The 15,666-nt window shown below is 48.0% G+C and overlaps 2 long non-coding RNA genes across 2 annotated transcripts; both read right to left on the reverse strand.

Annotated features, from left to right (window-relative positions):
* Window positions 1–400: 400 nt before the first annotated feature.
* On the reverse strand, window positions 401–2,551 carry LOC144365273 (uncharacterized). Its single transcript, XR_013423575.1, has 2 exons — window positions 2,400–2,551; window positions 401–1,534 (listed from the first exon to the last, which is right to left on the reverse strand). It is a non-coding gene; the product is annotated as an uncharacterized LOC144365273 (long non-coding RNA).
* Window positions 2,552–3,964: 1,413 nt separating this feature from the next.
* Window positions 3,965–8,960, reverse strand: LOC144365373 (uncharacterized). Its single transcript, XR_013423712.1, has 2 exons — window positions 8,351–8,960; window positions 3,965–8,204 (listed from the first exon to the last, which is right to left on the reverse strand). It is a non-coding gene; the product is annotated as an uncharacterized LOC144365373 (long non-coding RNA).
* Window positions 8,961–15,666: the final 6,706 nt, after the last annotated feature.

The raw sequence follows: 15,666 nt of genomic DNA on the forward strand, positions 1-15,666 counted from the left end.
GTCAAGATGGCCCCTGTCATTTTGCCAGAGGGAGTGGTTTGTGAAGTAACACCAGTGAGCCATTAAGATAATGGAGATTGCTTAATGACTGACTGCTGTGTCTCGATTATGTCAATTAAGTTAAGCTGTATGTAATAAGATGATGATTCCTTATTGGTTGACTGTTGTATCTAGTTTATGTTAATTAAGTTAAGCTGTGTGTAATTAGTTGGGTATATATGCTTCTCTGTCCCGTAATAAAGCGGCTCCCACTCCTGCTGTATCAACCTTCACAAGTTGCTCGTCACCCCCCGGTTAGTTTGCCCAGCCAGACTGCGGCACCCATGTTTAGAGAAGCACAATTCACCCTAGCCAAACCATAGAGCCAGCTTCGTGTCCATTAATGGCAAAGAAAAGGTAGTGTGTATATATGCACAATGGAGATTTATTCAGCCATAAAGAAAGATGAAGTCAGGTCATTTGCAGAAAAATGGGTGGAACCCAGAACGTTATTTTAGGTGAAACAAAAATGCAGAAAGAAGATGCCCAGAGAGGGTGGGTGATTATTTTGGTGTGTTTGCTTCTCCTTGCTGGGGCTGGACTCTGAGCTCCAGGCCAGAGCTCACGGGGGCCAGGTCATGTGACACTGAGAGGAGGGGTCCGGCCACAGCCTTGACCCTGAACCAGCGCAGTCCAAGGAAGGGTCAGGATGTGGTGAGGCTGTGTCCTCCTGCAGATTCCTGGCCATACCCTGCCCAGGCCTTGGGAGCTGAATTTATTGGGAACATACCCTTCCTGCTCTCCCCCAGGTGCTGGTCACAGGGCATCCACTTCTGCCAGGGACACAGGTCAGCCCCTAGCCTGGACTACTGGTGCTCCCACCTCTGGTGCCGTTGGCGTCCTGGAACTTGGGCTCACTGCTCCCCGACAGTCGCCAGTGCACCAATGCCTTTCCCTCTCTGCCTTGATATCAGCCTTGCACTTCTGGATGCTTCCAGGGTGACCACGCGAACTCGAGGGATAGCGTTGTGGCGAGGCCCAAGCCATTGTCCTCCCACTCTCAGCAGGTGCTTTCTGCATCTTTTCAAGCAGTTTTTAAAAAAATACTTAGGGATCAGCTTAATTAGAAGGGAAGTATATAAGCCAAGAGCATCGGGGAGAGGTGTGGATGAGGAGGAGGTCTGAGCAGTCAGGCCCAGGGTTGTGACCATTCCCCACCTGGGGCCACACGGGACATGAGCAGAACGTGTCTACCCAGAGAAAACCTCACGTTTTTGCGTCTGAGGCTTCTATTGAGAGCCAGTCCCATCGAGACACCATGCTACACGACAGTCACAGTCACTGGAACTCAGGATCCCGATGGTGGAGGTAGACGCGCATCAAGTGTGCCCAGGTATGTGCAGAGCTTTGCTGACAGGCTGAAAGGACGTGGCCATTGCTCCAGGTGTACAAGGCATGGTCACCAACCATGGACATCAGAACTCTGAGGGCCACATTCCCAGGGCTTGGCCAAGGGTCAGTCCCAGCTCTAGGCTCCCTTGAAGACCTGCAAGGACTGAACAGCAAGACCTGCTCAGGACACATCTCCTCACACCCCTCAGGCACTATTTAAAACTCAGCAGAGCCCCATCATAGGGGAGATGTGTGGGTGGACGCTGAATGGATCAAGATCACATGCAGTCTTACTGAGCTGGGTCTGGGCTGTGGTGGGTTCGTGTCCACTGATCCTGCCCTGTCTTCTCACCACCATCTATCAGGGTGCTGAGGATTTACATATGCATCAGGGTATCAAGAGATGATACATGCACACAGTACAGCATTGTGGGCCAGCTACTCCAAAGGTTGTGATCCCAGCTACTCAGAAGGTTGAGGCAGGAGGATCACAAATTTGAGGCCAGCCTAGGCAACTTAATGAGACACTGTCTCAAAATAAAAAAAATATATATTTTAAGTAGCAGCTCAGTGGCAGAACACTTGCCTGCCATGTGTGAACCCCTTTGTTCAATATCCCCCCACCCTCCCACCCCACCCCCACAAGAAAAGCATTGTGGGAGCTACAGACTTGAATTTCCTACAGGTATTACCTGTTTTAAAAAGAAGATTGGAAAAGGGTTTTATTAATAAAGCAAATTATTCTTGGTTTAAAAAGCCTGACCTTAAAAAAATCTGCAAATAGAAGCAAAGTTGTGATCAGATTTTAAATCATCAGACAAAATTTTAGATATATGCAAAAGTAGGGGGAGTAATATACTGACCTCCCATATGATTATTGTTCAGACTAAACAATTATCACTCCTAGCCAATCTTGTTCCAATCAGATTTTTTAAAGAACCATTATCCATTTGTATCTTAAAAGACAATAACTTTTAAAGTGCACAAATGCTACCGTTATTTCATCTACGACATAACCTTGAGAATACCTTATGTTTCAGTTAGCTTTTGTGTCACTGTCACTGGAGGATCTGACAGGAACACCGCAGAGGAAGGAAAGTTGGTCTTGTCTCACTGTTTCAGAGCTTAGTTCTCTGACCAGCTGACTCCTAGCTCTGGGCCCCAGTGAGGCAGAACCTGGAGGCAGAAGGGTGTGGCGGTCACCCCCACACGCACGCCCCCAGGGACCTGCCCCCCCAGGGCGCCCCACCTACCTAGGTTACTGCCTGATTAACCCACACCAGTGGTTACCCGCCTGATGGGGCACAACTCTCGCCATCTGATGATTTCATTGCTGAAAACTTCTGCATTGTCTCATACTCAAGCTTTTGGGGGATATCTCATACCTAAACCATAACATTCGGCCCTGGCCCCCAAAACCTCATGCCAACTTCACAACACAAAGCACATTCAGTCTATTTCCAAGAGTCCCCACCACCTGAACAGTCCCACCATTACCCGAAAGTCCAAGTCCTAACCCTCTTTTGAGATTCAAGGCAAACTTCCCCCTTGCAAATCCGTACTTCATCCAGTCGACGCACTAAGGCAGCGACCAGGAGCCCTGCACTTTGGGGAACACCCCAGCTGGTGGACAAAGAAGTAGCCTCCTGAGGCCGGGTGGTGTGTGTCAGCTGATACCCAGAAGAGCTGGTGTTACCGCCAGTTTCTGACAATTGAAGCAGGAGGAAGTCAGCTTTTGCGGCTGTTTGTCAAGTGGGCTCAGTGACAGACAGGCTGACGGTCTGCCTTTCACAGCCATTGACCCCGCTTCCTACAGCACCTGGGGTTTCCTTGGAAACCGTGAAGAGGCCCTTGGCAGATGAGAAGGGGGAGGCTTCCACAAGCAATCCCCCAGCCCGCACCCAGCCAGGGTCTGCTCAGGGCTGGGTGGGTGCCTTCTGGCCCCCATGACTCCGCAGGCTGCCCAGCCTTGTGAGGGCAGAGGGGTGGGTGCAGAGCTGGGGCCTGGGGAGGGAGGCTGAGGCTCCTGACAGAGACAGGGGAGGGTGGGGTTCCCACAGGGAACTGAGATTGGGGGAAGTTTGGGGAAGCCAGCTCCTATAAGGCCTCTTGTGGGAAGTGGATAAAACATTTCAACTGTAAAGCTGACCCTGGCTGGGAGTAGGCAGCAGGGCTGCAGATGGACGTGCAGCTCAGAGACACTGACCGCCTCACCGGGCAGCTGCACCGGATGTGGAGTTGGCAGCAGCCTTGAGACGGGCTCCTCAGAGGGGTGTCATGAGGACTCGTGCCATGGTGGCCTTACTCCGCCAGGAGGACACTGCGTCTTCGCATCACTGTGGTGGGGCCTGTGGGGGTGAGCCTGGCCCTCCCCCAGGCTGGGGGCCCACGATGATGGACACTCCTGTTAGCAGTTTCCCACCTGCTGAGCCCCCGGAGGCTGCACACCTCTCCTGTCTGCCTCTGTGCACTGGGTACACTTTGGGACAGAGCCGAGCGGCTGCGGCTCTAACCTGGGCTTCCCTCCAGGCTTTGCTCGTTACTGGTTTCTTTTCTTTTCTTTTTTTTACAGAAAGAGAGAGAGAGAGAGAGAGGATTTTTTAATATTTATTTTTTAGTTATCGGTGGACACAACATCTTTGTATGTGGTGCTGAGGATTGAACCCGGGCCGCACGCAAGCCTGCGAGCGCGCTACCGCTTGAGCCACATCCCCAGCCCTAGATTTTAATTTAATTTCTCAAAACTTCCTTGACTGTTTTTCCTACAGGGGGTTTCTCATTAAACATTAACAATTTACGCTCCACAGCTGAATCATTTAGAGCAAACAGGTTCATTCTTTAGAAGTAGTTGCATTAATTGGGAAAGTCACGTTTTTTCCTTCATACTTAATGGTCCTATGAGAGGTCACAACTAGACTTATTAAAGGAATACAGAAACAAACCAGCCCATTCCCAGAAACATACTGCGCTCCTCCAGAGGATGGACACCTGGCGCCGTCCACCTTAGTAGGGCCTGTCTTTGCCTGCGTCAGGGGAGGGGCGCAGCAGGGAGCGGTGGCCCAGAACTTGCCTCCTCCTGCTTCTGCCTCCCGAGTTGCTGGGATCACAGGCGCCCGGCAGGCAGACGCAGGTGCCCAGAGTGAGACTTGAGGAGCCAGCGAGGAAGACGCTGCACACACAGCGCACACCAGGGCAGTGGTGCAGAACCCGCTTTGGCAGCGCCGGCAAGGGCTTTCAGGTCCTAGCAACTGTGAAGTGGCAGCCCTCAAGATCCCTCTAACAACTCAACACATGGCACTGGCCAAAAGGGCAGGACATCTCCAGGATCCACGGAGGAGGGACCTGCTTGGGTTGGGTGGGCTCAGAACCAGCACTGCAGCCTTGGGCATGGCTGCCACTCAGAAGACCTTGGCAGCCCGAGTGTCACAGGGCAGAGGACGTGAGTTCACGAGCCACATGAGACTGGGAGCACAGACGGAGTCTGGATCCTCAAGGCTGCGACTTCACTGAGAAGGTTCTCCTAAACCTCCTCTCCCAGCAGCGAGAGGTGAGAGGGAAGCTGGACTCTGGCTGAGGAGCCAGCCAGGACAAAGCCCTGTGCTGGTCCAGGAGTCACGCACCCAGCCGCAGAGGCGCTCTGAGCCAGTACTTACAGAAAGGGGCCCAGAAAGCCAGTCTCGGACAGATGGAAGAAGCCAACAGAAACGCTTCAGAGCAAGGAACATGGCGGAGCCAGGCCCCTCCAGGCCCAGATGCTGGACTCCTTGGTGTCAGGCCCTTATTTGTTGGTTTTTATTGGAGTGTTATAGTCATGTGTAGTAGCGGGGTTTCTGCCAACAAAATCCTACATGCACAGAAACCACCCCGGACATTCCAGTTCCTGTTCCTTCTCCCTCCCTGCCCTTGTCCACTCTGCTGATCCCCCCTTTGCTTATCCATTTTCCAAGCTTTAATCGGTGCTTTCTACACACACATAAAGGTGAAATTCCCTGTGGTATTTTTATATCTGCACATAATGCGGTTTTGTTACATTCATTCCATATTTCCTCCCCTTTCTCTATCTCCTTCTTCTACTCCACTGATCTTCCCTATATCTTTATGATATCCAATCCCTTCCCCCCTTGACTTCTTTCCCTTATTTTGCTTTAGTTTCCACATGAGAGATAACATCTGATCCTTTATTTTCTTGGCTGTCTAATTTCTCTTAGCATGATGCTCTCTGGTTCCATTCATTTACCAGCAAATGCCACTCATTCTTCTTTATGGCTGAGTAATATTCCATCGTGTAGATATACCACATTTTATTGAGCCACTCATCTATCGATAGGCATCTGGGCTGTAAGTTGGCTACTGTGAATGGTGCTACTATAAATACTGATGTAGCTCATCCCTGTAGTATGCTGATTTTAGTTCTTTGGATAAATACCAAGGAGTGGGACAGCTGGGTCCTATAGGGGTTCCATTCCTAGTCTTTCCAAAGGAGCTGTACTAGTCCTTTCAGATGTACTCCCCCCACATCCTTCCAGCATTCATTATCATTTGTGCTCTTGATAATTGCCATTTGGGGTCAAGTTTTGTAAAGACAAATGCATTTCTACATTTAATGAAGTGAGAAGGCCCTCAAAATACGACCGATCAGCAGTGGACTGTCAGGACAGCCTAGAGAAGGGCTAGGAGCACAGGGGGCAGCTGGAGTCGGGAAGCAGAGGGACGGGGTGAGCAGAGCTCCTGGAGAGATGCAGAGCAGAAGAAGAGCGGCTCAGAGGACAGAGGCAGATGAGGCTGGCACATAAGGGCACAGGGCAGCCAGACTGAAGGCCAGAGCTTCACTAGCAACGCAGGGAGCCGGCTGACCACAGCATAGGTGACTGCCGCAACGCAAGGCTGCAGTGGTGCTGAGCTGACAGGGTGCTCGGCTCCCACCAGGGACTTCCACGGGTGGTGTCCAGGGTGTCTGGGTCAAGCTGGTGGAAGGCAACTGACATATGCCTGTACATGGTGGGTGGACCAGAGAGGCCACCTCTCCCTGCCCCAGCGCTGCCGGCCAAGCCTCAGGCACAGACTGTGCAGGCTGCAAGGTGGGCTGGGAAGAAGACGCAGGGAGTATGCAGGCAGCTGACCGTTTCTGCTGCATCTGTCTTCATGATGCTTACACAGAAACACTAACTGGTCACCAACAAAACCCAGAGAACAGCTGGAATCTGGAGGTGCATGCCTAGTCACCAGGACTGGAATGAAGTGTGGAGGAGTAGGACTCACAGACCCAGGAGAAGGGCAGCCGGACTCAGGGGGCGAGGGCTGGCCCAGCCTTGCCCACGGGAGTCATGCTGGGAGGACTGGCATGCTCCGAGCTCGTGGTCCACTTTATTCCACAGGGAACCGTGGAGACGTCCTCCGTGGCCCAACCAGCACGTCCGGGCCTTAGGCTGTGACGCCACCCCCTGTGTCCTCCATTCCCGATGGCCTGCCCTTGACCAGGGAGAGGACACAACCCTTTGGGGCCACCTAGAGAACCCTCTGCCTGCCTGTTGCTCCCTCTGGAAACGGGCTGTGCTGCGTCCGTCAGCTCCGAGTTGGGGAACATCCCTGACTGGGCTTCTCCTCTCCCTGCGGAGGCTCCAGGGAACTGGCAAAACCCACAGGACAGAGAAGGAGTTCCAATGGCAGCAGGGAGCACAGGGGCCTTAGGAGCCCCACTTTCGCTCTTCACTGCACTGAGGATGGAGACAGGAAGTCATTTCTGGGACTGCTCCTTGGTTTGGGGGCTGGGGAACTGGAAAGCCAGACATCAGAGCTGTCAACAGGGCAGATCGAACCCCAGGACTCTGGGGGGTAGGCTCAGAAGGCACGCCAAAAACACCCACGGCCCCAGAGCCCCAGGAGCCCTGAGCAGACGGGGATCCACAGAGTCTGGATGTGGGGAGGGCGCAGGGGCAGGGACAGGACTGTCCAGGGAGGCCAGGCTGACGGCATCACCACACGAAGGACATGCTGTGAAAGCAGCCTGCAAGGCTCTGCTCAAGGTCGGCTCTGATGTCACACAGGAGACACCTGCCTGTGACACGCGTGAGTCAGCTGCGGATTGCAACACTCGGCTTTCAGCTGACATTTCCTCAGGAAGCACGGCGATTACAAGACGGAATAAAAAGAAGAGATAACAACCAAATCCTGGCCCTCCCCTGCTGACACCCACAGGGCCTTCCCCTTTGGCTCCAGAGCCTGCACCAGGGCTCCACCTGGACAGCCCACCCAGCCCACACCATCCCCAGTGCTGCAGGGCCTGCTCTCCCGACCTTCCTTGGGAAGCCTCCTCCCTCCAGACTCCCCTGGTGGCTGCCTGCAGATCCTGCTGAAATTCGCCTCCCCAGCAGACTCACCCCCTCAGCCCCAGGGGTCCTGTCTACAGGGATAAGCCAAGAACCAGGCAGGCATCAGATTCCCACCGTGTGTGCACTCCATGACGGGCTCTGCTGGGCATCCTAGATCCTGTGTGGTTCTGGGAGTGCCTCCTCTTGGGTCCACGAAGCCCTGAGTTCACGCAGCTGGCTGGGCCTCGGAATAAAGCAGAACCCCTGGCTCAGGGTCAACCTCGGGCACAGGGGCAGTTCAGTCCCTGCCTGCACCTGGTTGCGGTTCTGGGGGCAGGTCCGTCCTGCATGTGTGTGCCCAGAGCCCCACTCCACAGGGCAAGCGGGAGCCACTGCTGAAGTCCTCTGCCCTGGCCGAGCTGGCCCCAGGGAGCTGGAGGAAAGATGAGAGGCAGTGCTGATGCAGGTGAGCTGTTCTCCTAGGGACTGTTGTTGGAATCCACAGGCAGCCATGTTTGTCGAGGCCTAACCCAAAGAGAACAGGAGAGGAGAGAGGCAGAGAGGAAGGCCTTGTCTTAGTCAGCTTTCCTGCTGCTGTGACTGAAGGACCCGACCAGAACAACCACAGGGGAGAAAAGTTTAACTGGGGGCTCATAGTTTAGAGGTCTCACTCCATAGACAGCAGACTCCATTCCTCGGGGCTCATGAAAGAAGAGCGTGGCAGAGGGAAGCCCCTCACGATGATCAGGAGGCGCAGAGAGAGGTCTCCTCTTGCCAGGTACAAATACATAGCCCAAAGCCACGCCCCAGTACCCACCTCCAGCCACACCCTGACACTTCAATTTCCACTGAGTGAATCCCCAAAAGAGGGTTAATTCACGGGTTGGGTTAAGGCTGTCACAACCCAATCTTCTCCTCTGAACCCTCTTGCATTGTCTCACATGTGAGCTTTTGGGGGACCCCCACATCCAAACCACAGCAGGAATGGAGGAAGAAAAGAAAGCAAGCTGGGAAGTTGTACAGAGGGGTTCCCCTGCTCATGCCACAGCTTGCGCAAAGTGCTCATGAGCACAGATGACAAGTGGCTCACAAGGGTGGCTGCCAGAACCATAGCCTTGCACAAAGGCCGCCATAAAGCACTTCTGTGAGGACATCTGCCCAGAAACTTTCATCTTGGCTGATGCCACCTGCGTTGTTGGTCCTTGTGGACAAGGATGATTGCTTAAACATATCTTATGCAATCCTTCCATGATGCGTTTAAAACTTGAAAAGCTTTCCTGATGGCATTCCATCCAAGATAGGAGAAAGAAAAAGGTTTTTTTTGCTTTAGTTGTGGGCAAATTATGGCAGCTCCATGGTGACCGAGACCCCAAGGACTCATCTCTCTTAGAATCATAGGCTCAACTTCCCTGACTCAGGACGACTCAGACCCATGAAACAGTTGTGCCTTTAATTTTTTTTTTTTTTAACCATGCTATGCCTTGGTCAAAATCTTGAGCTCAGAGCCATAATAAAAGATACCTGTGGCCATGCAAGAATTTCCTTGTCTACCATGTGAGCTAGGAAGAGCCACAAATTGCATATAATTTTTAAAAGGTCATTCTTAAAAATATTTGTATGCCTGAGTTAACTAGTTAAGCAAACCTAAACCAACAACAAGAGAAACATTTCTTAATAAATTTAAGGTCATTTCTAAGGCTACTTTTCTAGCTAGTCCTAGATAAATGCAAACATCTGAAGAAGTTAGCTCTAATCTCACTTGAAAAAAGTAAAGGATATGTTTGTGGGTTTGTGGTGTGTTTATTCCTTCTCGAGTCAGGGTCTCCCTGTGCTGCCCAGGATGGTCTTCAGTTTTTGAGCTCAAGTGATCCTCCTACCTCAGCCTCCCAATACAGGAATTTAAAAGAGGCTTTTAAAAACCTACTTGCTATCCTTAGGTAGCTAGTCAGCCACGAATGGGTAGCAGGGAAAAGAGAAGGAAGAGCTACTAAGAACCGAGGCAGCCTTACTAGACATATGACCAACCTGGAAGACAGATAGGGGTTTGGAATGTCCACATCTCCCCAGAGCAGCCTGAAGCAGCTGCAGAAGATGAAGCCTCCAGCTCCTCAGTGACCCTAAAAGAACTTGGGGATCACATTTCTCAGGAGGCACTGAGGCAGGAGGTAGGGCTGAGAGGATGGCGGAACGTCCCAAGGTGTGGGCTGGGTCAGAGCACAGTGTGCCAGCGTGCCTGCTGGCATCTCCCCTGGCGTTGTAGACCTCTGTGCTGGCTCCGAGGACCACGCAAGTTGCCATAGCAACTCCACCCCAGGCTCTGGGAAGGATCCTCATCATAGAACTCCCAGCACAAGATGTGTATTTTAATTAGGTGAAAAAATGTGACTGATAGGAACAAACGGGGCTGTGTCTTCAGTCAGGGGCCTGGAAGGGATATGCGGCCACCCACTTGGCCCAGCTCTGCCTTACGGAGTGTACTTTTGCTTTCAATAAATCTATACTCTCACTGCTTTTTCTGTGTGTCTTGCTCAGTTCTTTGTTCAAGATGCCAAGATCCTCAGCACCACATAAAAAATAAAATAAAGATATTGTGTCCACCCATAACTAAAATAGATAAATAAATATTTAAAAAATAAAGATGCCAAGAAACTTCCACTTGAAACATTAGCATTTTCAACCATCTGCTATTTTCTTTGGCTAGTCTCCGGCCTAGAACAAGGAAATAAATTAAGTTACTTACATTTAAGAATATTGAGAATGTGACTTAAATAATAACTATGAATCTTTAGAATTTAGTTCAAACTCAGTCTTGATATTTTTAGTGCATAGGCTCACTTGCAAATTTTCAACTCTGTTGAACAATTGATGTTTTAGACAAGCCATAAATATTGAATATAGATGTTAAGAATTACACACAGGGGCTGGGGAGGTGGCTCAAGCGGTAGCGCGCTCGCCTGGCATGCGTGCAGCCCGAGTTCGGTCCTCAGCACCACACAGCAACAAAGATGTTGTGTCCGCCGAGAACTAAAAAATAAATATTAAAAAAAAATCTCTCTCTCTCTCTTTAAAAAAAAATTACACACATCAAAATATAACATTTTTTAAACTTTATTTTATTTATTTTTATTCTTTTCATTTAGTTGGACAAAATGCCTTTATTTTACTTATTTATTTTTATGTGGTGAAGATTGAACCCAGTGCCTTCCACATGCTAGGCGAGCATTCTACCGCTGAGCTACAACCCCAGCCCCATAACATATTTGAAGTGTGAAAAGTCTAAGATTTCTAGTTCTGAATTAAGATTTCTTTGTAAACAACAAAATGGATTTATGCTACATATTCAAGAATGCAATTAATCCAAGAATCATGGGCTTAATTGTTACAAAGGAAAAGGTAAGCCCTTCCATTTTTATTGTACTTTTGGCTTTCAGTCGACATTCGGTAACCATTCATTCTGTTTGGAAAAGCCTTTATTAATGAGCTTTTATAGCAAAACAAATTATGTTTTTCTACCTTACTTAGTACTTTAGTAGCTATCTTTATAGATCCCTCATGCACATAGAAAGCAGTGAACGTCATATCTTAAATGTCTCTAGAGATCAATATCCCAATTGGTTCACAGGCCAGAAAAAAATTCCTATTATTTTAAAAGATATCCTTATTACAACAAGTTCAAATTAACTTTATTTGTCAGAGATTTACTAAAGTCATGTGAATCAAAAGGCATTTGAACTAACTAAAAAGTTTTCTGTTATGTGAAACTTATCTATGAGCTAATTTGGTACCATGCAAGCAAACTCCATAAGTATATAAATATAAATGTGCACATGAGAAATTTCAACACTTGGATTTACCATTTATCAGTTTTAAAAGCCAGATTGTCTTAGATAAATGGATAGAGAAAATGTGGTATATGTACACATTCGAGTTTTATTCAGGCCATAATGGAAAATGGATGGAACTAGAAAGCATTGTTATGTGAACTAAGTCAAACTCAGAAAGTCATATCCACATATGAGAGAAAACTAGAGAGGAAAAAAAAAAGGAGAAGCAGGAAGGATCTATGAAAATCAAAGGGAGACCAGGAGATTAGAGGAAGGGGGCCTGGGGAAGAGGGAGGGGAATGAGGAAGGTAATCAACCAAATTATACTGTTAAATTGTACAAATATGTAACAATGAATTGCATTATGATGTATAATTACAATAAATCAATTAAAATTAAAAAACAAAAATAGCCATACTGTTATGTGATCTAGGCTTAAGCAATCTTTAAATGTTAAATTTTCATTCTAAGTTGAGATCAGGTAGAAAATTAACATCTTAGGGACTCAGACCAGCAAACTTTGAATAACTTTTTTTTTTTTTAAACTAGAGATAGAAAAAGCTCAGATAGAGAAGAGAAAATCAAAAGCCTTTAATTACACAAAACAGTATATAATTTAAGCATGTGGAATTAAAAAGTGAATCCACCAGAGGGGTGAGGGGAAGCATGAGCTCAAAGTAAAGCCAGCACAGATAGACTCGGAGAGAGGTTCATTTGATGAATCAAAGCAAGGACTGTCCTTGAGAGATGTTTCAGATAAATAAAATGAACTTTAAAAAGTCCCCCAAACCCTAAGGGATGATGGGCTAGATCAAGGTGCGAGTAAACAGGTCCTATGTGCATCCAAGATGACCTGCTCCTCCTTCCTTCTAACCTAGGAATGGGATATGTTCTTCCGAAATGGGATTTCCTATCTTAGTAGGTAAATCTAATAACCCATCTATCAGTTTCAGCTTGTTAATTGTCAGATCAGCAAACATAAAACAATTGCATTAAATCTGCATGGATTTTTAGATATACAGGCCATGTTGTCATCTTTTTCCAAATTCAAACACAAACAAATAAAATGAGTCAATATAATTCCCAGGAAAATTTTGTCCTCAGAATTTCACTTTGTTGATGATTACAAATAGCAAATGGCGATTCAAGTTCCAAACTGCTATTCAAGTCCCAAATGGCTTATTTAAGACTCATATGATGGCATACCTCCTTGTACCACAAAATGACCCTCTAAAGGTGCCAAGCCTTAAACAGCAGATATGAAATTCCTAGTGTGCACCTTAATGGGACAGCCTGGCTATACTCAACAGTCCAGACCAAAGCCTTTTTTCCTTACCAACAAAACATTCTTAGGTAGTTGAGGCTATGACAGAAAAGAATGGGGGGAAATGCTGAGATTTAAAATGTCTGTGGGCACATACTAAGATTTTCCTTGAAATTCCAACTGCAGGTTTGACTAGTGCATCAATCATTTTTGTTGTTGCTATGACCAAAATGCCCAATAAGAACAACTTACAAAGAGAAAAGTTTATTTTAGCTTATGGTTTCAGAGGCTTTGTCCATGGGTGGCTGGCTCTGGTGCTCTGGGCATGAGGTGAGGCAGAACATCAGGGTAGAAGGCATGGTGCAGGAAGGAAGCTCAGGACATGCTAAATGAGAGAAGGAGAGGAGAAAAGAAGAGAAGGAAAGGAGGGAGGGAAGGAGGGAGGGAGAAAGAGAGAGGAAGAGAATGTTGTGTATGTCATGGAAAAAATATAAACCCCAAAGTCATGCACCCAGTGACCTACTTCCTCCAGCCACACCATACCTGTATATTGTTACCACCCAGTTGATTCAGTGGATTAATCCACTGATCAGGTTATAGTCTTATAATTTAATCATTTCACTTCTGAACATTCTTGCATTGTCTCACACATGAGCTTTTGGGGACACCTCATTTCCAAACTATAATATTTTCCCAAGGCCCCCAAAATCTCATGCCCATCTCACAATGCAAAATACATATAGGCCAGTTTCAAGAGGCCTAACAGTCTGACATTACCCAGAAGTTCAAATCTTATCTGAGACTCAAAGCAAACTCTTGCCTATGATCCTCCATAAACATCAAAAACAAGTTACATATATCTAATCTATAAAGGCAGAGAGAACACATTTCTAAAAGGGAGAAAAAGAGCATAGAAAGAAGAAAGAGGACCAAAACAAGACCAAAATTGAGCTGGGCAAACAAACCCTGCAGTTCCATGTGCAACCTCTGGGGCACATGGCACCATGTTCTCTCCAAAGGGCTTTGTAGCTGTGCCTCTAAGACCTGGCTGGTTGCAGTCCACCTGGCCTCTCTCTTGGCGTGTCTCTACTTGATTTTGGCAGATTTCCTCTGCAGGCATTCCAGTTACTGTCATGTCTTGCAGGTCTCCCTCCTTTTGGCTTCCTCCTCACATCTTCATGCACTGCCTTTTCAGGGAATTTCTACAGGGATTCTGTCCCTGCTACACTTTGCTTAGCCTTCAAAGCCACCTTTGAAATCTACATGGAAGCCTCCATGACTCCCTAACTCCAGCATTCTGCATTCCTGAAAAGCCAGCACTACCTGGTTGATGCCAAGGTCTGCCACAATCACGGGCAGTATCCAAGACTCCAGAGACCACAGCTGCAGCAGCCCCTGAGAGCGGGGTGGTTATGCATGGTGAAACAACCTGTGAAAGCATGGTGCCCCATGGCCTTTCCTCAAAAATTTATTTTTACACCCTTGAGACTGAGATGGGTGTGGTCTTGCCAATTCCAAACATGCCCTCAAACCATCTTTCCTATTTTCTCTCTATAAAGTGCTTAGCATCTTTTAATGGCTGCAATCTCTTCAACAACCTCCATTGGCTCCATTTTATATGCATTTTTCTGGCCCTTGCAAGTGTTTCAAATCTCTCCCCTCTGATTTCTGCTCCTGATTATCACAGTTAACTTGGCTAAAAGTTGCAATGTCCATGAGACTGCCTGAATGTTGTGCTGCCTTAAAATTTCCTTCACCAGGTTATTTAGTGCATCACCTTTAAATTCAATTTCCTAAAAAGTCTCAGGACCTGGGCAAAACATAGAAAATTAATTTGCCAGAATGTAACACAAACATCCACTAGTCCAATTTCCATGAGAGTTCTTCCTTCCCTCTGATGCTGCCTGAGCCCAGTCTTTACTGTCCACAGGCATTCTGGTCTTCTGAGTTCCCACAAAAATCACTCACCAAGCTCTGATTACAATATTCTAAGTCTCCTCTATCCTGCATTTCCAAATTTTCCAAACTTCTCCCACAAATCAGTTTCTAATGCTTCTGAACCACATGATCAGGTTAACCACAACAATAACCCCACTTGTGGATCAATTACTTTATTAGTTTTTGGTTTTTTTTTTGCCAAAATAAACTTTTTCTCCTTATTGGTTGATTATAAGCCAGTGGCCAGGAAAGGACAGGTGTGTGGGGTGAGGTCAGGGAGCTCAGCCAAGGCAGAGAAAGGGGGAGGTTGAGGGCAGGCCACTCCTTTGACAGAAAACTCCACAAGCCAGCTCTCCCACCTCTCTGCATGAGGCTCAGACAAAATCCCAGGAACTCAAGGGAAACTGAGGCAGGTCTCGTCTCTAACATGCCCATGAGTGGGATCTGGGGAAGCAGTGTCCACTCACAACTCACTGCTACTTAAGGAAGAGAGACAGGGGTGGGGGTTGGGGCTGCTTCAGGCTTTGCCCACCTGACCAGGGCTATTCCTTGTGGTGGGGAGGCACTCAGTGACTGAGGAGCAGGGGCTGCGAGAGAAGGCCTCAAGGTCTCCACCAAGAATTCCTTGACCCTGGAGAAGGGTCTTTGGGTTGAGAAGTCAGGGGTCCTGGATGTAGGCAATAACAGGGGTCCTGAACTCCTCCACACTCCACAAGCCAAAATAATTACTCAGAGACCAATCAGCTCTGTCATCAGGGCAAGAATTTTTACTTCCATGTGCAGAAGCAATCAAAACCAAAGCAGGCATGTGGAACAGACCCTCTGGTCCGCCTTCATCCCTGAGGCACAGGTGCAAGATTACTGCCCAAGGGTAGGAGCTGACCCAGCAGAACAGCAATTAAGAAGGTCCTTAACAGGCACTCACTGGTTGGCTACTTCACTGTTTGCTGTTGGGTTGTTT

This window comes from Ictidomys tridecemlineatus, chromosome 7 (genome assembly GCF_052094955.1).
Source record: "Ictidomys tridecemlineatus isolate mIctTri1 chromosome 7, mIctTri1.hap1, whole genome shotgun sequence".
In the NCBI taxonomy this organism is placed as follows: domain Eukaryota; kingdom Metazoa; phylum Chordata; class Mammalia; order Rodentia; family Sciuridae; genus Ictidomys; species Ictidomys tridecemlineatus.